Source organism: Heptranchias perlo, chromosome 12, assembly GCF_035084215.1.
Source record: "Heptranchias perlo isolate sHepPer1 chromosome 12, sHepPer1.hap1, whole genome shotgun sequence".
Lineage (NCBI taxonomy): Eukaryota > Metazoa > Chordata > Chondrichthyes > Hexanchiformes > Hexanchidae > Heptranchias > Heptranchias perlo.
In genome coordinates this window covers 25,284,917-25,308,842 of record NC_090336.1, presented here as the reverse complement: position 1 = coordinate 25,308,842, position 23,926 = coordinate 25,284,917, and the positions used below count along the sequence as shown (strand labels likewise).

Genomic DNA, 23,926 nt, shown 5'->3' with positions numbered 1-23,926 from the left:
TTGTAAAAGCTTTTACTGTCAGTTTTATATTTCTTGCTACTTTACTCTCATAATCTATTTTCTCCCTCTTTTTAGTCCTCCTTTGCTGATTTCTAAAGTTTTCCCAATCTTCGGCTTACCACTAATCTTTGCCATGTTGTATGCCTTATCTTTTAACTTGATACCATCCTTAACTTAGTTAGCCATGGTTGGTACACTCTTCTTGTGGAGTCTTTCCTCCTTACTGGGATATATTTTTGTTGTCATAAAATATCTTTTTAAATGTCTGCCACTGCTTATCTACTGTCATACCTTCTAATCTGTTTTCCCAGTCCACTTCAGCCAACTCTGTCCTCATGCCATTGTAATTGCCCTTATTTAGGTTTAATACAGTAGTTTCAGATCCAAGATCCTCACTCTCAAACTGGATGTGAAATTCATCAAATTATGATCACTGTTTCCTAAGGGATCCGTTACTTTGAGGTAATTAATTAATCCTGTCTCATTACCCATCACCAGATCTAAAATGGCCTGTTCCCTTGTTGGTTCCACAATGTATTATTCTAAGAAACAGTCCCGAATACACTCTATGAACTCATCCTCAAGGCTACTTTTGCCAATTTGTTTTGTCCAATACATAAGAACATAAGAACATAAGAAATAGAAGCAGGAGTAGGCCAATCGGCCCCTCGAGCCTGCTCCGCCATTCAATAAAATCATGGCTGATCTGATCCTAACCTCAAATCTAAATTCATGTCCAATTTCCTGCCCGCTCCCCGTAACCCCTAATTCCCTTTACTTCGAGGAAACTGTCTATTTCTGTTTTAAATTTATTTAATGATGTAGCTTCCACAGCTTCCTGGGGCAGCAAATTCCACAGACCTACTACCTTCTGAGTGAAGAAGTTTCTCCTCATCTCAGTTTTGAAAGAGCAGCCCCTTATTCTAAGATTATGCCCCCTAGTTCTAGTTTCACCCATCCTTGGGAACATCCTTACCGCATCCACCCGATCAAGCCCCTTCACAATCTTATATGTTTCAATAAGATCGCCTCTCATTCTTCTGAACTCCAATGAGTAGAGTCCCAATCTACTCAACCTCTCCTCATATGTCCGCCCCCTCATCCCCGGGATTAACCGAGTGAACCTTCTTTGTACTGCCTCGAGAGCAAGTATGTCTTTTCTTAAGTATGGAGACCAAAACTGTATGCAGTATTCCAGGTGCGGTCTCACCAATACCTTATATAACTGCAGCAATACCTCCCTGTTTTTATATTCTATCCCCCTAGCAATAAAAGCCAACATTCCATTGGCCTTCTTGATCACCTGCTGCACCTGCATACTAACTTTTTGATTTTCTTGCACTAGGACCCCCAGATCCCTTTGTACTGCAGTACTTTCCAGTTTCTCGCCATTAAGATAATAACTTGCTCTCTAATTTTTCCTGCCAAAGTGCATAACCTCACATTTTCCAATATTGTATTGCATCTGCCAAATCTCCGCCCACTCACCCAGCCTGTCTATATCCCCTTGTAGGTTTTTAATGTCCTCCTCACTCTCTACTTTCCCTCCCATCTTTGTATCATCTGCAAACTTTGATATGTTACACTCGGTCCCCTCCTCCAAATCGTTAATATAGATTGTAAAGAGTTGGGGACCCAGCACCAACCCCTGCGGAACACCACTGGCTACTGGTTGCCAGTCCGAGAACGAACCATTTATCCCAACTCTCTGCTTCCTGTTAGATAACCAATCCTCCACCCATGCCAGAAAAGTACCCCCAATCCAGTGATTCTTTATCTTGAGCAATAATCTTTTATGTGGCACCTTGTCGAATGCCTTCTGGAAGTCCAAATACACTACATCCACTGGTTCCCCTTTATCCACCCTGTACGTTTTATCCTCAAAGAACTCAAGCAAATTTGTCAGACATGACTTCCCCTTCGTAAAGCCATGCTGACTTTGTCCTATTAAATTATGTTTATCCAAATGTTCCGCTACTGTCTCCTTAATAATAGACTCCAGAATTTTACCCACCACAGATGTTAGGCTAACTGGTCTATAATTTCCAGCCTTCTGCCTACTACCCTTTTTAAATAAGGGTGTTACATTAGCAGTTTTCCAATCTGCTGGGACCTTTGCCGAGTCCAGAGAATTTTGGAAAATTATTACCAAAGCATCCACAATCCCTACTGCCACTTCCCTCAAGACCCTAGGATGTAAGCCATCAGGTCCAGGGGATTTATCCGCCTTGAGTCCCATTAATTTACTGAGTACCAATTCCTTAGTGATTTTAATCGTATTTAGCTCCTCCCCCCCTAGAGCTCCCTGTTTGTCCAGTGTTGGGATATTCTTAGTGTCCTCTACCGTAAAGACTGAAACAAAATATTTGTTCAGCATTTTTGCCATCTCCATGTTTCCCACCATTAATTTCCCGGTCTCATCCTCTAAGGGACCTACGTTTGCCTTAGCCACCCTTTTTCTTTTTATATAACTGTAGAAACTCTTGCTATCTGTTTTTATATTTTTTGCTAATTTATTTTCATAATCTAATTGCGTATATGAAAGTTAAATTTGTCCATGTTTATTGCATTACCTTTTTATTTTACAAGCCCCCATTATTTCTTGATTTATATTTTGCCCGATAGTGTGGCTACTGTTAGGGGGCCTATAGAATACTCCCACCAGTGATTTCTTACCCTTGCTATTTCTTACACCCAAATTGATTCTACATCTTAATCTTCTGAGCCAAGATAATTTCTCACTGTTGTACTAATTTCATCCTTTATTAACAGAGCTACCCCACTACCTTTTCCTTTCTTCCTATCCTTCCGAAATGTCAGATACCCCTGAATAATCAGGGATATCTGACATACCTTGGTCACCTTGCAACCACATCTCTGTAATGGCAACGAGATCATACCCATTTGTTTCTATTTGTGCTATCAATTCACCTATCTTACGAATGCTCCGATCATTCAGATAAAGAACCTTTAATTTTGTCTTTTTACCATTTTTTTCTACTGTGACCCCATTTGCTGGTGTACTCTTATGTTTGTTCGCTCTGTCTGTTCCTGTCACACTCTGGTTATCATTACCCCTATCTCTTCCCTGTACTACTTCCTTGTCCTTTCTCTTCAACATTCTAAATTTCCCCCCACCTGAACTCACCCCTTCCCCCCTATTTAATTTAAAGCCATATCAGAGGTTGGCTGAACCTACGCAATTAAGGATTGATACAAATAGCAGAAGAGGGAAAGAAGAAAACTGGCATGAAAAATTGGGATAAAGAGCAAAAGAGGAGGCCTGGCACTGGTTTTATCCATCCGAACTCTTGGAATGTTGGAATGACCTGTACTGTTGGTGGGACTCTAGATGAGGGAAATGAAACTAAAACAGAGCAGTCACAGTTCTGCAGGTGGATTTTTGTTCCAAGTAATGTCATGGCTTACTGAGTAAAGGCAACATGTGTGTTATTGAGCAAAGCAGAACAGGAAGGTTTTGGGTTCACTTTCTAGTCTGTACCGATCTCACCTGGAAAGATGGGGTACAATAGTTGCTCTGTGCCCAAGGATGAGGAAAAGAAAACTAGCCAGGTTTCCTATTTGGGGTAGATACCTTGTGGCTCTTACTGTAAAGTGCACTTGGGTAGTTATCGGGCTTGGCTATGATGTTCTGTCCGATTAAACTGCTGACACTCACCGTCTAGGCTCACACACAAAGAGACCCTTGAGGGCTTCTCAAGCCTATGCAATTGTACCGCAGTGTGAGTCACTGTTCTCGGGAGGGGGATTGAAATAGGTTTAACATTGCTGATGGTGTAAAACCATTGATTGCGAAGCATAAGTTTGTATATGTAAGGGAGATGGAGCGCTGATAACTGCTTTCTCATCTAGAGTCTGTGCATTGCTGACTTTGACACTGTAGGGAATTCGTTATTTCCTCTGATTCTTGGAACTGGACAAATAGTCAAGCAAAGAAAGTCACGATCGCTCACGGTAGTTTCGTTAGTCAAAAGCAATTATTTAATATTCATACAAGCATTCATGAAGCAAAATCAAGCCATACATATGACTTTCCTTTATAAAATCCCACTATACACTTAATAATTTGCAACTTTATTATGTAATGACTTAACAATTCATAAACACATCAGGCAAATCATTAATACATATCCAACCTTTAAACCAAGGATTTTACTCATCGGACCTGAAGGTTGATCAGCTCTTCAAAACTCGAGGTCCTCTTCTTACGTGATGTTGAACTGCAGTGTACGTTCCTTGTGACTGCCGGGTGGTGAAAAGACTGTTCTTCTCTCAAAGTCTTTTTATATTTTTTTTACCAATTGGACGTAAGATTGGGGAGTGTCATTCTTTTTGTCCAATAGCTCCCTGTTGCTATGCCTCAATCATTAACATATCTCAATGATTGACAGTTTAGACTTTGATCATGTGACCGGAGACCCTTTTGATGTAGAAAAGACCATGTGCTCGAACCATGGAATGTAAAAGGTCCCTTTAATGTCTCTGTTTATGGCCTTTCAAGTAAAGATAGCCCCTTTGATGCCTATACACAGACATCCTTAATGGTCCTGATGTCTCCAATTTTGATTGCTTTAATGGCTTCCAATCCATTTATTACACCATTTGACCATATGCTGGATGCAATACCACATGATGTTTCACAACTCCCAGCTCTTTGAACAGACTACCAGATAGGAATGAAAGGTCCAATGCCTTTTCACACCTCTCATTGCTTTGCCGATCCGAAGCCTTTGATGTATGCCTTGTCTTACATTACAACCTGCTGTGTTGAAAAGCTTGTGTTTCCAAAAGCCAATGTGTTTTGAAAGCCATTCAACACTTTAAGCTGAACATGATCCATCAAGCTTATTTAATAATCTAGATTTCTATCCGCAGTACCATGTCCTCGATCCCGAAACTCATACTTTTCCAATACCATCAGCGTCATTGAGGGAAAACAGGATTTGCGAGAACAAAGTCTGCTACGTTACTGTGTTTGCAGGTTTTCAAATGCCTTTGTTTAAGAGGGGTACAGTTGACCCTTTCCTTCAAATGTCTTTTGTTAATGGGCTTTTGAACCCCACAACACTCAAAGTTGCTTCAGGTGATCATTAGTCATAAGGTACTCTGGAGGTAAAGCATTCCAGAGGGGCTTAGTTGGAGGCATGACAGAGGCTGCACGATGGACAGTTGGTCAGCATGACATACATCTCCTGCTCTTAGTGCAAAGCATTGCCCCACTGTGACTATAATGTAAACTGAGACAATTTTAATCAGAAGTGCAGGGTTACCAGGAGACTATGAACCCTGGTGAGTTGAATAAACAAGGTTACTGTGTCAAGAGTGCATTTCCATTTAGGGAGCTGTTCAGATCTGCAAATAAAACTCTGAAGTAAGAAAACAGCTAATCACTGAGCGCAAGTTCTGTGCTTGGAGAATCTCAGATACCTGGTTTCAACTCAACATTTTTCCAGCTTTCCACAATATTGCATTTTGGAACTCTGTTCCTAAATCTCTTAGGGGGAAGCTTTTAGAGACAATAATCTGGGACAAAATAAATTGGCACTTAGAAAAGTATGGGCTAATAAATTAAAGTTAGCACAGATTTGTTAAAGAAAAAATCATGTTTGATTAACTTGATTGAGTTCTTTGATGAAGTAACAGAGAGGGTTGATGAGGATAGTGCAGTTGATGTGTATGTGAACTTTCAAAAGGCATTTGATAAAGTACCACATAATAGACTTGTTAGCAAAATTAAAGCTCATGGGATTAAAGGGACAGTGGCAGCGTGGATACAAAATTGGCTAGAGGACAGAAAGCAGAGAATAGTGATGAACGGTTGTTTTTCAGACTGGAGGGAAGTATATAGTGGTCCCCGCTGGTCAATATTAGGACCACTGCTCTTTTTGATATATATTAATGACCTGGACTTGTGTAGTTTCAAAGTTTGCAGATGACATGGAACTCAGAAATGTAGTAAACAATGTGGAAGATAGTAACAGACTTCCGGAGGGCATAGACAGACTGGTGAAATGTGCAGACGCGTGGCAGGTGAAATTTTACACACAGAAGTGTGAGGTGATGCATTTTGGTAGGAAGAATGAGGAGAGGCAATATAAACTAAATGGTACAATTTTAAAGGGGATGCAGGAACAGAGAGACCTGGGGGTGCACATGCACAAATCTTTGAAGGTGGCAGGACAAGTTGAGGATGCTGTTTAAAAAAGCATATGGGATCCTGGGCTTTATTAATAGAGGCATAGAGTATAAAAGCAGGAAAGTTATGCTAAACATTCTTAAAACACTGGTTAGGCCTCAGCTGGAGTTCAATTCTGGGCACCATACTTTAGGAAGGAAGTCAAGGCCTTGGAGAGGGTGCAGAAGAGATTTACTAGAATGGTAGCAGGGATGAGGGACTTCAGTTATGTGTAGAGACTGGAGAAGCTTGGGTTGTTCTCCTTAGATTATAGAAGGTTAAGAAGCGATTTGATGGAGGTGTTCAAAATCATGAATGGTTTTGATAGAGTAAATAAGGAGTGGCAGAAGGGTTGGTAACTGGCAAAAGAGCCAGTTTGTTTACGCAGCGAGTTCTAATGATCTGGAATGCACTGCCTGAAAGAGTGGTGGAAGCAGATTCAATAGTAATTTTCAAAAGGGAATTGGATAAATGCTTGAAGGGAAAACATTTACTGGGCTATGGGGAAAGAGCTGAGGAGTGGGACTAATTGGATAGCTCTTTCAAAGAGCTGACACAGGTACCTATTATGATATTATGATACTCTCTACCTCATTATTTCTCTAACCACTTTCAAAAGATTCCTCAAAACCTATCTCTTTTCCTGTGCCTTCGAGTCACTTTTCCTAACTTTTTACCTGCTTCCTGTTCAAGGTCCATTACCCCATTAAATAATACCTTTCACATAACCAAACATCCCAAAGAACATTGTACTTGTGCAGAATGACAAACATCATAAACTACATCCTGAAAGGCGCTATATAAATGCAAGTAGTTTTTAAATTTACAAATGAGGTTTAGATCCAAGTGCTGAGCAGCTTTGGCATTCAGACCTGCAATTTTCACCTTTGCAAGAAGGGTAGCACATCTAATTTTGGGTCACTCATTGTGGAGTTTTCTTTAGTTTCATCGGGAGAGGCCAAACTGCATTATTGTGAGCCTCGAGCTAAGGAAAAAATAAAATAAAGTCTAAAGAAGAAACTTCTCCCGCTGGCCTGCTGAATAAAACCACCCCTTGGTGTGATACTGAACCGTACAGACAAAAGGATTCTAGGTTCCTGGTTTGTGCTGAGTTAGGCTCATCGTCCTTGAATTAGGGAGGAGAAAAAAATCAGCTAGAGTTCCCATTCCTAATTACTAACCAGTGACCCCAGCTGGAAAGTGCATATGTGGGCATTGGGTGAGAACAGGACTGGATTCAGCTGTGATGACTTCCATGATCAAATAATCGTTTACTCAGTGCCCAGTCTCTCACATGAACATACCAGACAACTATAATTGTACCCCAGCAAAGGGGTGGGGGGGGGGGGAAAGAAAGAGAGAGAGAGAGAACAGAAGGACAATAAAAAAAAATCTCAAGAAGCTCACCAGGAGACTGATTACTCCATAAGTGGGAGCTTCAGTTTTTGTATTTTTGGCATACTTTATTTAGGTGATTATAATTTTCACAGATCCACTAGAGCATTTGATTCTACATACATCTTAGTTACTAAACGCTGATAACACAGATTTGGGAAGAATATGTGTGTGCTACTATTGAGTGAAAGTAGAGATTGATTAAATTAGTGGATGTTGTCACTAAACAATAGATTGCATTTTAGTGGGACTCACTAGTCTATCACAGCGCTTGAGGTCCACAGCAGCTGTTTTATATAACATGATGTGGAGATGCCGGTGATGGACTGGGGTTGACAATTGTAAACAATTTTACAACACCAAGTTATAGTCCAGCAATTTTATTTTAAATTCACAAGCTTTCGGAGGCTTCCTCCTTCCTCAGGTAAATGTTCAGGAGCTCCTTGAAGCCTATGCATAAATGCGTAGGCTTCAAGGAGCTCCTGAACATTTACCTGAGGAAGGAGGAAGCCTCCGAAAGCTTGTGAATTTAAAATAAAATTGCTGGACTATAACTTGGTGTTGTAAAATTGTTTACAAGTTTTATATAACAGTATCTTGTAGCAAGTTCCATAAATGCAATGCACTGCTCACTCCACTGATTGAATTAAATTTTGGGAAATGAGTTGTGATGCTTCCATGCAGTTCAGGCTGTGTAAAACTGGCAAAATGTGCATGTGGATTGAAAGTGTGAAGCTAAGCCAATTAAAGGTTTTAATTCAAACTCTTGGAGGTTTTGAAAGGCTCTTTCTCCCAAAATATCCTAAGTATTGCAATAAGCATTCTGCGATGGGTAAGTACGTTAAATAATATTGCAGTGAATTATACAGAACAGGAAGGCTGTCATTTACAGCACCTCATTCAATGTTTGTTTTTCAATCAGATAGATAGACTTTGCCTCTGTTTGCTGCTGAAAATTGCTGCCAAGTTTTCCTGGCAGACAAAACCAAGTGTATCGGAGTAAGAAATACGGCTGTGTCTGGTATATTGTAAATGTGAATAAAGTAAGGGGGGGGGGGAGAACACACACACAACACCCAATCAGTTTAGTTTGCTGTAATCAAAAGGCAGTTATATTTTTGCACCCGGTTTTCGGAGAATGACGCCAAATAAGCCTGTCTGTATTTATGTTGTCTCTGGGGGGGCCTCGAACTTTTGGTATTCACATTTCTGCCTCATCATAAGCAAATGTAAGGAATCTTACAACACCAGGTTATAGTCTAACAGTTTTATTTGAAAATCACAAGCTTTCGGAGGCTTTCTCCTTCGTCAGGTGAAGTGTGGGATTCCATGAGGGTTACCACATTTATAGTCAGAGAACAATGCCTGGTGATTACAGATAATCTTTCCAACTGCCCGTTGTCAAGGCAACCAAAGTGTTCAGACAGAGAGACATTGCATACAGGACCACCGAATATACAAACGGCCAGAACAAAAGACAGAGAGAGAGAGAGAGAGAGAGAAACATCCGAAAGGAAGAGAAAGAGAGAGAATGACCTGTTGTATTAAAAACAGATAACTCTTTTTTCGCTGGTGGGGTTACGTGTAGCGTGACATGAACCCAAGATCCCAGTTGAGGCCGTCCTCATGGGTGCGGAACTTGGCTATCAATTTCTGCTCGACGATTTTGCGTTGTCGTGTGTCTCGAAGGCCGCCTTGGAGAACGCTTACCCGAAGATCGGTGGCTGAATGTCCCTGACTGCTGAAGTGTTCCCCGACTGGGAGGGAACCCTCCTGTCTGGCGATTGTTGCGCGGTGTCTGTTCATCCGTTGTCGCAGTGTCTGCATGGTCTCGCCAATGTACCATGCTCCGGGGCATCCTAAGCAGCCCACTTATTTATTTTTCACACATGTATCCAGCCCCAGGTCTAAAAGGTTGGGCATCCATGATTTGGTGGAACTATCTTCAGGAGGTTCAGGATTGGATTTAGATCTCCCCCATGCTTCCTCGTCATTTGCATTTTAATGCATAAATTCACAATTAAATTTTCGCAATCTTTCTGTCTCTATATTTTAAAACCTGGTAGCTGTGTCTGTGTGGTAATCACAGCCGCACAGTACCGACTTAAACAAATCTAATAGGGATTGTTAATAGATTAGCATTTTCCTTTGTGAGAGTTGCGTAAAGGCCATGTTTATTCTGCGTGCTGCTTCATAACACACAACTGTATGAAATGTGCAGACTACACCATTGGGAACAGTCCCATCTCCCTGTGCTCCTTGTCACTTCAGTGAGCATTTTAAACAGGAACACACATAGCTTTTCTTATACGTAGCCATTTTCTAACACTGCTCCCCTGCTTCTTGTGGGTATCTACACGAACAGCAGTGTAAATACAAATCCAGTACAATTTTTATCAAATATTTTAGAACATTTTATTTATGGGTGAATTAAGCAAGTGGTCGATGCTATGCCATTACATTTGAGCACAGATCTGCCTGTTTCCCAACACGTCAACATAATTGTAATACATTTTGGCCAGGAATGTGTTTCCAGATGGAACCAGACTTGTTGAATTACTTTTGAGTACAAGGTTCGGTGTTGATGATTGGCACCTTTCCCAATCTCTGCTAAATATAATGAGAGAAAACTGAAGGCAGGTCCATCAAATCAGAAATGTCCAACCTTTTGGAGCTGGGGCTGGACACACATCAAAACCTAGTAAGTGAGTTACTTACGATTAGGTAGAAATGTGAGCCCCATACACAAATATTTGAGGCACCCCGCAGACAAAATATATACAGGAGAATGGCGCAGATTGGCTGATTTGGCTTCATTCTCCCAAAGCAAAAATAAAACTGCCCTTGGATTACAGCAAACTGAACTGCCTGGGTATTTTTTTTTTCCCCTTATGTTCTGGAATATCCTTATTTATATTTACAATATGCTAGAATCATTTGTATCCTTTACTCCAGTACACTTGGCTTTGTCTGCCAGGGAAACTTGACAGCAATTTTCAACAGCAAACAAACAAAGGTGACCTCTACCAAGCTGACTGAACTATCCAAAGAAGCATAATTGAATGACAGGCAATACGTGACGTATTGCCTGTAACTATGACATTTGCGATTCTGGTCAGATTCAGCCTATTTACATGACATTGCTAAGTATCATTTTGTTTGTCTCCATTCCAGTCCTAAAGGTGTTGAATCATGCTGGGGTACAGTCCTACAAATGTTGGTAGCTGCCAGTCACCTCACTGCAGTGGTTATTCATCATCTGTGAACCGAGACAATGATTGTCAGCAGGCTATTTGACTATAGGGCTATCAGCTACAAGAACTATGGCTTATAGCCAGCCTCCCCAGACAAGGGGCACTGAGGCCAATTGAAGCACTCCTACTGCTAACCCAGATGAGATCAACTAACTCAACGCAGGCCACAGATGAAACCTAGGCCTTTCCTGGCCTGTACCTCATTATTTAATGTATTTACCCATTGCAAAATGCTTAATAAGATACATTTTGGGAGGAAGGGCAAATAAGAAACTTAATGTATTTTAACAGTAGTAAGATGTGTTTACACATTTTATCACATTTATTTCCTCAATAACTGTGCATAGATGAGCACGTTAAAGGGAAAATGAATATTTTTCCTTTCGTAACATGTTTGTTTCCTTCCTCTTCATTTTTCTTCCGTGATGATTTCCCACTGTTTCTCATTACTGCAGCTGGAACATTTTGTAAATACTTATTTAGGCTACTTTGGTTGCCATGGCAATTCTTTCCTGCTGGCAAAGTCTGAGTAAACTTACGTTGCTTGGATCATGTACAGTAAAAGCTGTGAAAATGTTATCTCCTGGAGAGGCTTTGCACAGGAAGTATCAGGGCAAAATGATGCCAATAAGGACTAGCATGGGATATATCTTGACAGCCCAAACAGACTTAAATAGGTGGTGCTTCAATGGTAGAAATCTCTCTCCCAGTTTCCATGTTAAAGTGGCAATTAGTCAAGCCATGTGGTGACAATGAAGGAAGATTTCCTTTGTTTAATATCTGTAACAAAATCACAAATGTGCTCTTATTCCTTGTTTACCATTTTGCCACTGATAGCGAAAAGGAGAAAATCGTCCTTCCAGTTTTTCTCAATCCACTGTTGCCTTTATATGACCATGCTTTGATCTTTAATCATCTTTTCCATTACCTTTCAAAACTGCATGTACTGATAACTGCTCGACAGTGCTGTTGCTGGAAGTCTGGTGACAATCTTCCGATATGTTAGTGACAGGAATGAGAAACATCAAGTGAGGTTGAAGAAAATGGAATGGGAATTAAATTAATATGTTGAAAGGGGCTGACTTCTCCACTCTATTTTTGTTTCCCTTTAAAACTTTTAGACTTGTTGTCTTGTAATAGTCTCCTTCAGCCTTAACACAATGTGACTGAAGTCAAGTGAACAGTGAATGAATGTAGTACTGGGGGAATCGGAAAGACATGAACTAAACAAAAACTTGTCACTGAAATCAATACTGTTGGCATATGTGCCAACATTGATGTAGCTTAGATATAACAGGAGCCTGTTGGGCAAGGTCCAGGTGCATTTTGCGTTACGGACTGTCTGCTGTCCTAAGATTTAATAACAGCGTGAAGAAATGCAGATGCCTCAGGAATTCCACGCAGGAATGTCTTGAAACTGTGCACTTAATAAAAATCACAGGTCGCCTAAAAGAAAAAGGGTTTTGGACAGAAGTTTGAGAGCAGGTTTCCTAAGCTGCAAATACACCGTCTACTTGCTTTTCTTCCTCCCTGTATCCTCATGCTGTTGAAATCATGAATCATCACACTGTGTCCGACTCGTTTTTTCTGAAATTCAAAACTGGAACTCCTTACCTTCTGTCTTGGTTACGTATAAAAAATTCCATCTGTTTTCTTCCAACTTTGCTGAGGCATTTTATCTATTTTTCCACCCTCTATCCCTTTCCCCATTGCAAACACCATCTCGGGCTGAGGGCACAGGCAGACAACCTAATCCCCAATTGGAAATTACAGGTCCTTTTACCTTGCTGCTGTAATAAAATCTGGTTTTGGGAGAACAACACTATACCAGACTCCAAGTACTGCTCTTCACCCATTTCTTCTCTCAACGCATGTTGCTCTATGTAAGATGTCCTTTGGGAATATGGAGATCTGTTTTGTGCATATACTCAATGAAATTACAGCACACCATGACAATCATAACATTTTCATTTCAACCACAGGAATAATTATATAACAAGAATCAAATGGGCTCCAGAAACAGCATAAGGAAGTTGCCATGTTTAAACAAAGGAGGTTACCTTTCAGGAAAGAGAAGTTCAATATCTTCAAATATTCATTACTGTTTTATTCATTACAGCCCACTTCCATCTCAATAACATCACCTGTCTCCCGCCCCTGCCTTAGCTCATCTGCTGCTGAAATTCTCATTCATGCCTTTGTTTACCTCTAGACTCGACTACTCCAACGTTCCCATCTTCCGCCCTCCGTAAACTTGAGCTCATCCAAAACTCTGCTGCCCATATCCTAACTCGCACCAGGTCCTATTCACCCATCGCCCCTGTGCTAACTGACCTACATTGGCTCCTGGTCCAGGAATGCCTCGATTTTAAAATTCTCATCCTTGTTTTTAAATCCCCCCATGGCCTTGCATCTCCCTATCTCTGCAACCTCCTCCAGCCCTATAACTCTCCAATATCTCTGTGCATCTCCAATTCTTGCCTCGTGCACATCCCCAAATTTCATCGCTCCACCATTGGTGGGCGTGCCTTCAGCTGCCTAGACCCTAAGCTCTGGAATTCCCTTCCTAAACTTCTCCACCTCTTTACCTCTCTCTCCTCCTTTAAGACACTCCTTAAAACCTACCTCTTTGAACAAGCTTTTGGTCACCTGTCCTAATATCTCCTTATGTGGCTCGGTGTCAAATTTTGTTTAATAATGCCCCTGTGAGTCGCTATATAAATGCAAGTTGTTGTTTTAATATGTTTTTAATTTGAAGGAGGGGCAGGACCAAATTCCAAAATATTGGCAGCAAAGAAGTAACTTCAGTGTAGCTCCACTTATTTTTTTTGTCATCTTGTACAGGTTAGTTGCCTTGGCGTTACCATTTCCTTCTTGTGTTTGAGGCAGATTGGAGGTGCAGAGCAATACCCCAGATGGGAGCTTTGTTGTGATGAGAGGAAAATCTGTGGACATTACAGCCTCTTTGGTCTGTATTGTCATTTATTTTTGCTTTGCTTTGGTAAATTGTGAGGGATATTGAAACTGAGAAATGGAAGATTTTCCATTTTGAGCACCAAATATCGATATCAAGCACTCCCAGGTCAGATACAGCAGGGGCCTGATGCAGTGTAAAGCTCAGTCTTTATTATCGCAACAAGGTACCTCAGCTACAGATAAGCAACTGCTGCTGCACTAGAATGACATTTTCCATCCTCCCACCCCACCCATCCTGTGGCCTTCCTGTGCTGAATTAGGGACAGTTTTGTGCTGTAGGTCTCTACTCACTAATTAAGAATGAGCCTACCCAAATTAATTTTACTCTTGCAGCCAGCGGATATAGTAAACTTTCATTCCATTTCTCTGAAGTGAAAAGTCAGTATCTAAAGTCCACTGCAGTCCACCTGTGTTGCCATATTTATCCAAAAAGTATCCCTTGTTGCTTTCTTACAGTGCACCATTATAAAGCAGAGTAAGTTGCAGGAAAGAGAGTTTTAATATCCTGCAATATTCACAATGATCTATCATCACAATGCTTTTAATTTAAGAATGGTGGAGGATACTAAATTCTGGTAACTTTTGCCTAAATAATAGAATCAAAATAACTCTAAGTGACAAGTTTTTTTTCAGTCATAGGAACAGGAGTAGGCCATTCAACCCATCAAACCCGCTCTGCCATTTGATAAGATCATGGCTGATCTTTGATCTAACTCCATATACCTGCCTTTGGCCCATATCCCTTAATACCTTTGGTTGGCAAAAAGCTATCTATCTCGCATTTAAAATTAGCAATTGAGCTAGTATCAATTGCTGTTTGCGGAAGAGTGTTCCAAACTTCTACCACCCTTTGTGTGTAGAAATGTTTTCTAATCTCGCTCCTGAAAGGTCTGGCTCTAATTTTTAGACTGTGCCCCCTACTCCTAGAATCCCCAACCAGCGGAAATAGTTTCTCTCTATCCACCCTATCTGTTCCCCTTAATATCTTATAAACTTCGATCAGATCACCCCTTAACCTTCTAAACTCTAGAGAATGCAACCCCAATTTGTGTAATCTCTCCTCGTAACTTAACCCTTGAAGTCCGGGTATCATTCTAGTAAACCTACGCTACACTCCCTTCCAAGGCCAGTATGTCCTTCTGAAGGTGCGGTGCCCAGAACTGTTCACAGTACTCCAGGTGCGGTCTAACCAGGGTTTTGTATAGCTGCAGCATGAGTCTGAGAAGAACCATGAGGTTAGCAGACGGAGTTTTGCTAGAACAGTGCTTCAGAACAAGATTGTCCTTCCACTTTTGTAAATGGAATTCCCTGTAGGCGACAACGAGGCAGGCATGTAACAGAATTGCAATCTCGTGGGAAAGATCAAAGTGTATTCTTATTACCTTGACCCAAATTCAATGCCACAGCTTCAAATTTCTCTGTCTGTGCAGTGATTCTAAAGATAAACTAGCTTCAGCAAGCCCTAATGCCCAAGCGAATGTGAATGGATTCTGGTTATTGCCCTGTTTTGTAGGCTCAAACTGCTAAACAGCTGTGCAAGAGTTTTTGGGCACCAACAAATGTGATTCCAGTCTGGATGTTACCATTCTACGCAAGTTTAATTGTTTTTTTTTAAAAGGTTCAGGTGCCTCCAGTATATTTTAACCTCTCAAGGTGATTGAACACATCAGCTGCATTGACAGATTAGATTTTTTTTATTCGTTCATGGGATGTGGGTCTCACTGCAAGGCCAGCATTTATTGCCCATCCCTCACTGTCCTTGAGAAGGTGGTGGTGAGCTGCCACCTTGAACCGCTGCAGTCCGTGTGGTGAAGGTTCTCCCATAGTGCTGTTAGATAGGGAGTTCCAGGATTTTGACCCAGCGACGATGAAGGAACGGCGATATATTTCCAAGTTGGGATGGTGTGTGAATTGGAGGGGAACGTGCAGGTGGTGATGTTTCCATGCATCTGTTGCCCTTGTCCTTCTAGGTGGTAGAGGTCGTGGGATTGGGAGGTGCTGTCGAAGAAGCCTTGGCGTGTTGCTGCAGTGCATCCTGTGGATGGTACACACTGCAGCCACAGTGCGTCGGTGGTGAAGGGAGTGAATGTTTAGGGTGGTGGATGGGGTGCCAATCAAGCGGGCTGCTTTGTCCTGGATGGTGTCGAGCTTCTTGAGTGTTGTTGGAGCTGCAGTCATCCAGGCAAGTGGAGAGTATTACATCACACTCCTGACTTGTGCCTTGTAGATGGTGGAAAGGCTTTGGGGAGTCAGGGACAGTGACACTTGCCACAGAATACCCAGCCTCTGACCTGCTCTTGTAGCCACAGTATTTATGCAGCTGGTCCAGCTAAGTTTCTGGTCAGTGGTGACCAGGATGTTGGTTGTGGGGGATTCAGCGATAGTAATGCCGTTGAATGTCGAGGGGAGGTGGTTAGACTCTCTCTTTTTGGAGATGGTCATTGCCTTGCAGTTGTGTGGCGCAAATGTTACTTACTAGTTTATGTACATTCTGTGTTACAACTTGGTTTTCTTCCCCCAGATCGCATCACTTCAATTAAAAATAGTCGAGCATTCTGTTTTATCAAAGTTCAACCTTTTTAAAAGTTCTTTTACTGATTATGCACCAGTTTCCTATATTTGCAGTGCTTAAACCAGCTCCCTTATCCCAACTGTAGAATCACAGAACCACTTTTTCACGTGTTATCTTGACAGCACTTGTAATGTCAACAACTGATTGGGAGAATAGGTGGGTCACTTTGCTGCCAACTATTTCTCAATGGAAAACTGTGTATTCAAAATTGATATCTTAAATTGGATAACTTTATGGAGAGTCATGATTTGTAAAACTGGGACATGTGTATCCGGGAACCGCTGCTTAGAATCATAGAAGTTTACAACATGGAAACAGGCCCTTCGGCCCAACAGGTCCATGTCGCCCAGTTTATACCACTAAGCTAGTCCCAATTGCCTGCACTTGGCCCATATCCCTCTATACCCATCTTACCCATGTAACTGTCCAAATGCTTTTTAAAAGACAAAATTGTACCCGCCTCTACTACTGCCTCTGGCAGCTCGTTCCAGAAACTCACCACCCTTTGAGTGAAAAAATTGCCCCTCTGGATCCTTTCGTATCTCTCCCCTCTCACCTTAAATCTATGCCCCCTCGTTATAGACTCCCCTACCTTTGGGAAAAGATTTTGACTATCTACCTTATCTATGCCCCTCATTATTTTATAGACTTCTATAAGATCACCCTGAAACCTCCTACTCTCCAGGGAAAAAAGTCCCAGTCTGTCTAACCTCTCCCTATAAGTCAAACCATCAAGTCCCGGTAGCATCCTAGTAAATCTTTTCTGCACTCTTTCTAGTTTAATAATATCCTTTCTATAATAGGGTGACCAGAACTGTACACAGTATTCCAAGTGTGGCCTTACTAATGTCTTGTACAACTTCAACAAGACTGCTGCAACTCCACCCTGGCGAGATTCGATGCAGTACAAATATTTACTGTAGACTTAAAAATATTCCATCCAATTACATTATCACACTATGAGCCTAAATTTTGCTGCACGACATTGACCAAATGACATTGCTCCTTTAAGCCTGGTATTGTGTTGTAGCTACCCATTTGAAATCAGTAGCTACAGAATTGATTTGCGGCCGACAGCACCTGATTTATACTGGCTGATGGCGAATTGAACTCTTGGGGCCAGGAGGGAGCTCTGTCCATGCATGTTTATACACTTATGCAGAGCTTCCATCCCCACCAGCAGATTTTAAAGGTTTTGAGAGCATAGGTGAAGAGGCAGCATTCTCAAAACATTAATGAAACGCTGCTCTAGTTTCTAAAATTCCCAGGAGATCAAAAGGACCCCTTGAGCACTTTTGAAACCCAGATTGGCACTACACCGGAATTATACGCACTGTAGTGTTGAATTCAAACACCTGGAGATTGCCTTCCCTAAGAGGTCTACTTCAGAGTCAAGTCAGGATCTGACTCTGGATTCATAGTGTCATTTCCACATTACTGTGCAGCAGAGAATGTTTCACATTGATTGTAGTTACACTGCCATTGTTCAATCTATGTCATCAAAGACAAATTGTAGGCATGTGTACTGTGACATAAATAAAAAATATGTTTATGGAGTGGGGGGGGCAGAGAAAAAGATTTTCGTCAAAAGATTGAGATGAGCATTACCTTGGTGCTTCAGTTGGTAATGTTTCTAACCCTAATGCAAAGTGTAGCACTAAACCATAAAAATCAGAAGTTTTAGGGTCAATCCCCAATCGGTACTGAAGCAGCTGAATTCAGCTCGGAAGTCATACGAGAAGAAAAGTTGGGCCCAAGGACCCTGGGCTAGAGAGAAGTAAAAAAAAAATCAGCTAGGGTTCCCACTCCAGGTCAGTGGCTCTTGCTGGAAAGAGGAGAACACCTGACTTGGCAATGATGCCCTCAAAGGTTGGATGTACTACCAGACCATTCTGTCTAAAGAAAGAAAAAGTTTGCATTGTTATAGCACCTTTCATGATATCAGAATGTCCTAAAGCCCTTCACAGCCAATGAAGTATTTTTGAGGTGTAGTCACTGTTGTAACGTAGGGTAACGTGGCAGCCAATTTGCGCACAGCAAGGTCCCACGAACAGCAATGAAATAACGATCTGATTTTTTAAAAAGTGGTGTTGGTTGAGGGATAAATGTTGGCCAGGACATCGGAAGAACCCCCTGTGATTCTTCTAATACTGTCATGGGATCTTTTCCGCCCACCTTTAGAGGGCAGATGAGGCCTCAGTTAAATGCCTCATCTGAAAGATGGCACCCCCGACAGTACCTCTCTCAGTCCTTCATTCTCTTAGTGCTTCATTCAAGTGTCAGCCTAGATTATGTTCTCAAGTTTTTGGAGTGCGGTATGAACCCACAACCTTCGGAGTCAGAAACATGAGGACTACACTGAGTAAAAGCTAACAGGTTACATTAGTACTTGGTTAAAGTATTGGAAGGTGCTCTGTGCCTATAGAACCGTACCTGAGCGTAAGTCAGCATCTTTTAGTGCTCAGTCGAGGTGTGCGGGGAGTGGAGAAACATCTGGTCATGTTGACCAGAATTCTAGAGATGAAAATTACACCTTTCCTGTGCAGAATATTTGTTTCATCATCGAATAGGAACATAGGAACAGGAGTAGGCCATTCAGCCCCTCGTGCCTGCTCCGCCATTTGATAAGATCATGGCTGATCTGTGATCTAGCTCCATATTCCTGCTTTTGGCCCATATCCCTTAATACCTTTGGTTGCCAAAAAGCTATCTATCTCACATTTAAATTTAGCAATTGAGCTAGTATCAATTGCCGTTTGCGGAAGAGAGTTCCAAACTTCTACAACCCTTTGTGTGTAGAAATGTTTTCTAATCTCGCTCCTGAAAGCTCTGGCTCTAATTTTTAGACTGTGCCCCCTACTCCTAGAATCCCCAACCAGAGGAAATAGTTTCTCTCTATCCACCCTATCCGTTCCCCTAAACTTCGAAGAGATCACCCCTTAACCTTCGAAACTCCAGAGAATACAACCCCAATTTGTGAAATCTCTCCTCGTAACTTAACCCTTGAAGTCCGGGTATCATTCTAGTAAACCTACGCTGCACTCCCTCCAAGGCCAATATGTCCTTCCGAAGGTGCGGTGCCCAGAACTGCTCACAGTACTCCAGGTGCGGTCTAACCAGGGTTTTTTTATAGCTGCAGCATAACTTCTGCCCCCTTGTACTCTAGTCCTCTAGATATAAAGGCCAGCATTCCATTAGCCTTCTTGATTATTTTCTGCACCTGTTTCATGACACTGCAATGATCTATGTACCTGAACCCCTAAGTCCCTTTGGACATCCACAGTTTTTAACTTTTTACCATTTAGAAAGTACCCTGTTCTATCTTTTTTTGATCCAAAGTGGATGACCTCACATTTGTCTACATTGAATTCCATTTGCCACAGTTTTGCCCATTCACCTAATCTATCAATATCGCTTTGTAATTTTATGTTTTCATCTACACTGCTTACAATGCCACCAATCTTTGTGTCATCGGCAAACTTAGATATGAGACTTTCTATGCCTTCATCTAAGTCGTTAATAGATATTATGAATAATTGAGGCCAATTTCCCTTTAAGTCTGCTGTCTGCCACCTTCTAGTTGCTCTTACTATTGCACATGTGAAGATATGTACCAACTTAACTGTGCTGGCTGCGTAGAGTTTCAGGTGTTGTGTCAAGCTGCTGCAACTAAGACATTCTTTTTTTAAAAAATCTTAACGAGAAACCTAGCTTATGTTTCACATGGAAATTATGATTGCATCGAGCTGATTGAACAATATGAAGAGACAGAGAACTTTCAATGTTTCATGAGCTGTTTTAGTTTTAAAAAGATTGTCATTTGCTGACTCAACAGCCTTCGCTCGAGAGCAATTGATGTGTCTGAAAATCAAGTAGATGGCTTCAATTAGAAGCTGGACAGATAAATAAAGAAAGCAATTTATTTTTTCCCCCAGCAATAGCTGTCTGTTTATTATTTGATTTGTTTGCTTGACAGTATTGAACTACTTTTTGATTCGCCAGGCGCGCATGCTTTGTTTTTCATTAGAAACCTAGCAAATCTCTGCAGGTGATTTTCTGGAGCACAGTGGAGTTTATGATACTGGTCTGAAATGAAAGGTGATAAAATTTCCCCTTTTATTACTGAATAAGACTTGTAGTCAGTTGATGAAGGCACTACAACAACCTGCCTCGTTAATAAACTAGGACACATTGGACAATTTGCAGCATTGGACTGAGCTGGAGAATGTTTAACACTGTTCAGTTTGTAGATGAATAAATGGGAAGCAGCATGGAGTGACTTGTCAATCTGAAAGAACTAGGAAAAATAGATTTCATCAAAAAAAATGTCGCCCAAACACTTTACCATTAGACAGAAAGATGCATTTTATTCTGTCGGAAGAATCAGACTAACACATGCTTGGAGACTGAAGACTAGCAGCTAATTTGGAAATTAATGCAGTAATAATAGGTTATTGATGTGTGTGTGATATATCTTATTGATCCCCCGATGGTGTTGGGGAGTCGAGACCGAGTGCAGTATTCAGGTCAAGGGTTAGAAGACGGGGTAATCATTGAATCTATCCAGCAGGGGGATGTGGACAGGAGGGGAGAGGGCAGTGGGGGGTCAAGAAGATGTGGGTGATACTTGGACAGTGTTGATTTTCTTAAGTGGGAAGGGCTGCCACTGGCCACACTCCACAGAGGAGTGGGGAGGGAGAGACAACAAGCAGGGGCAGAGCACCGGGGGGAAAAGGAAATTGGATAGGCATGAGGAATGGAAAAAGATGGGGGGAAAGAGGAGGGGGACATTGGGTGGCACTAGGCCGGGGCCAAGTTACTTCTTGGTGAAGGGCAGGGGTGTGTGTATTGGGTCAGTGTATAGGAACATAAGAAATAGGAGCAGGAGTAGGCCAAACGGCCCCTCAAGCCTGCTCCGCCATTCAGTAAGATCATGGCTGATCTTTCACCTCAACTCCGCTTTCCTGCCCTATCCCCATATCCCTTGATCCCCGTAGTGTCCAAATAGCCATCAATCTCAGACTTGAATATACCCAACAACTGAGCATCCACAGCCCTTGGATAGAGAATTCCAAAGATTCACAACCTCTGAGTGAAGACATTTTTCTTCATCTCAGTCCTAAATGGCCCACCCCTTATCCTGAGACTCTGATCTCTAGTTCCAGACTCTCCAGCCAGGGGAAACAGCCTCTCGGCATCTATCATGTCAAGCTTTCTAAGAATTTTATATGTTTCAATGAGATCACCTCTCAGTCTTCTAAACTCCAGAGAATATAGGCCCATTCTCCTCATAGAACAACCCCCTCATCCCAGGAATCAATCCCCTCATTCCAGGAATCAATCCAGTGAACCTTTGTTGCACCACCTCTATGGCCTACTCATATGATTTTCTCAGTGCCCTGTTACAATGTCCTGAATAATAGATTCCAATATTTTCCCTACTACTGAAGTCAGGCTAACTGGCCTGCAGATCCCTGTTTTCTCTCTCCCTCCTTTCTTGAATAGCAGGGTTATATTTGCTACCTTCCAATCCACAGGGACCATTCTAGAATCTAGGGAATTCTGCAAGATCAAAACCAATGCTGACCTGAAGTGTGGCATGTTATGGCAGAGGGCTGCAGCAGGTAGTCAGCAGAACCTTCCAACTAGGAAATGGTGCAAGACACACAGAGACCTTAAAGGTGGATAATAAGGATGTGGGCTGCTTGTAGGGGAACCTGTAGAATACGATTACACCATGACTCACCCAGTAATTCTGTGATTGTAGTATAATGTTCTCAATTTCAGAAGAACGTATCCTGTACTTCACTGCTGATAGTTGAAAGCACAAGTGTTATAGTTTCCCATTATATACGTAGGCAGCTGTTTGTGCTGAACTGTAGGAATACAGATATTATTACAGTTGCAGAATTGCTGGGTGAATCAATCGCTCATTCACAATTTCAATGATGTTTGACACATGATTGCAGTGGTTATAGAAGCAGACCAATTAAGACGATTGAAATGTAATATTGAATAGGAGGAACTTTAAATTGGCTTCAACAGCCTGTGCGTTATGTTTGAAACGCACATTTCTACTGTAGAATTAGCTGCTGGTTTTCTTTCTGCCATTACATCTTTATGGTTATTTTTTTTTCGCTAAGTTAATGACACAGCATCCCAGCCATGGTTCTCAGAGATAGTTATGGTAGCAAATGTGACTGAGTGGATGAGAATTCTATTTATAGTTTAAACATGTACGGAACATAGATTCTGGACTTCGCCTGGTGGCTCAGTTGCTAAATGTTTGTGTGGCATGGTATGTGGCCACACAGATCAGGAAGGTCCCAGATTCAAAACCTGGTCTGTGCTGAGATAACTGACCTCAGCTGAGATAGTAATGGCAGCTGTATACTTAGCCTCAATGCCCTCTGGCTTGAGGGGAGAAAAATTAGCCAGGGTTCCTGCTTCTGATTGCTATCCAGCGCACCCTGCTAAAAAAAAAATGTGTATGCGTTTGGACATCAGGTCAGGACAGATTGAACTGCTGTAATGCAGTTAATGCACTACAGTTGACCTTGGTGACCTTAGGCTAAGGAGTGGAAAAATCAGCCAGGCTTCCAATTCCTGATCATTATATAGTGACCCATGCTGAAAAGTGCTTGTGTATGGACATCAGGTGAGAACGGATTGGGCTTAGATATGATTCCCCACCCCCCGCCCCCACAATTCGATGACCTATTGATACTTGCTGTCCAGACCTACCCATGAAGAAAACATCTCAGGTTAGGTATTAGAGAGCTTTGGTGCCTGTTGAACTTACCTCAATATGATTCATTGTCTTCGGGTGAAATGGGGAGGCAATAAAACTAGGAGGAGAAATGATACATGACTGTGACTATATACTAAAGAAGGGTCACATTAATTTAAGTATTTATTATTTTCAACCTAAACTATCCCCAAATAAAGACTAGCTAAAAATCTGTACATGTCTCCATACTGTAGATATTCTAAACCTTTTCCGAAATAGTGTGAGGGTTTTCTGGCTGACTGCTTCATACCATTGGATGTTTAATGCTAAGGAAAAGTAATCTGTAAAAGTTTATTTTTGCTCTCATTTTCAGAGAGCTAACCTGTATGAATATGCTTTTAAGAAAGATTAGGGGATACAGATAATCTGCAGTTAAATTCATTGACATATGTTTGAATTATTTTAAGTGACAGAACAGGAAACATTTAAAGGGTCAGTGGAAGACAAAATCTGACTGAAAAGGCTGACTATGATCTGCTGTGTGTCTTGGAGTATTTAAAACGACAGTCCATACATGGGGAGGGTCTGATATTACCAATTCTTTCAGACAACTACTTGCAAAGGCTGCAATTAAACAACTAACGGGAGGAGGAGGCTCTGTAAACATCACTGTCCTCAATGATGGCGCAGTCCAGCACGTGAGTGCAAAAGACAAGGCTGAAGCGTTTGCAACCATCTTCAGCCAGAAGTAGAGTTAAGAGAGAAATCAGGAGGGCAAAAAGGGGATATGAGATTGCTTTGGC

At 41.6% G+C, this 23,926-nt stretch overlaps 1 protein-coding gene and 1 long non-coding RNA gene across 4 annotated transcripts in view; one reads left to right on the top strand and one right to left on the bottom strand.

Moving 5' to 3' along the window:
* Positions 1-4,263, bottom strand: part of LOC137327690 (uncharacterized) — a 42,600-nt gene extending 38,337 nt beyond the window's left edge. For 2 of the 3 annotated variants that reach the window (XR_010964513.1, XR_010964512.1), the window contains exon 1: positions 4,158-4,262. This is a non-coding gene — a long non-coding RNA (uncharacterized lncRNA). Of the gene's footprint in view, positions 1-4,157 lie in introns of all 3 variants that reach the window. The other variant, XR_010964514.1, reaches the window with a different exon arrangement.
* The window catches only part of syt7a (synaptotagmin VIIa), a 700,876-nt gene that overhangs the window by 211,161 nt on the left and 465,789 nt on the right, over positions 1-23,926 (top strand). The gene's annotated exons all lie outside the window — the stretch shown is intronic.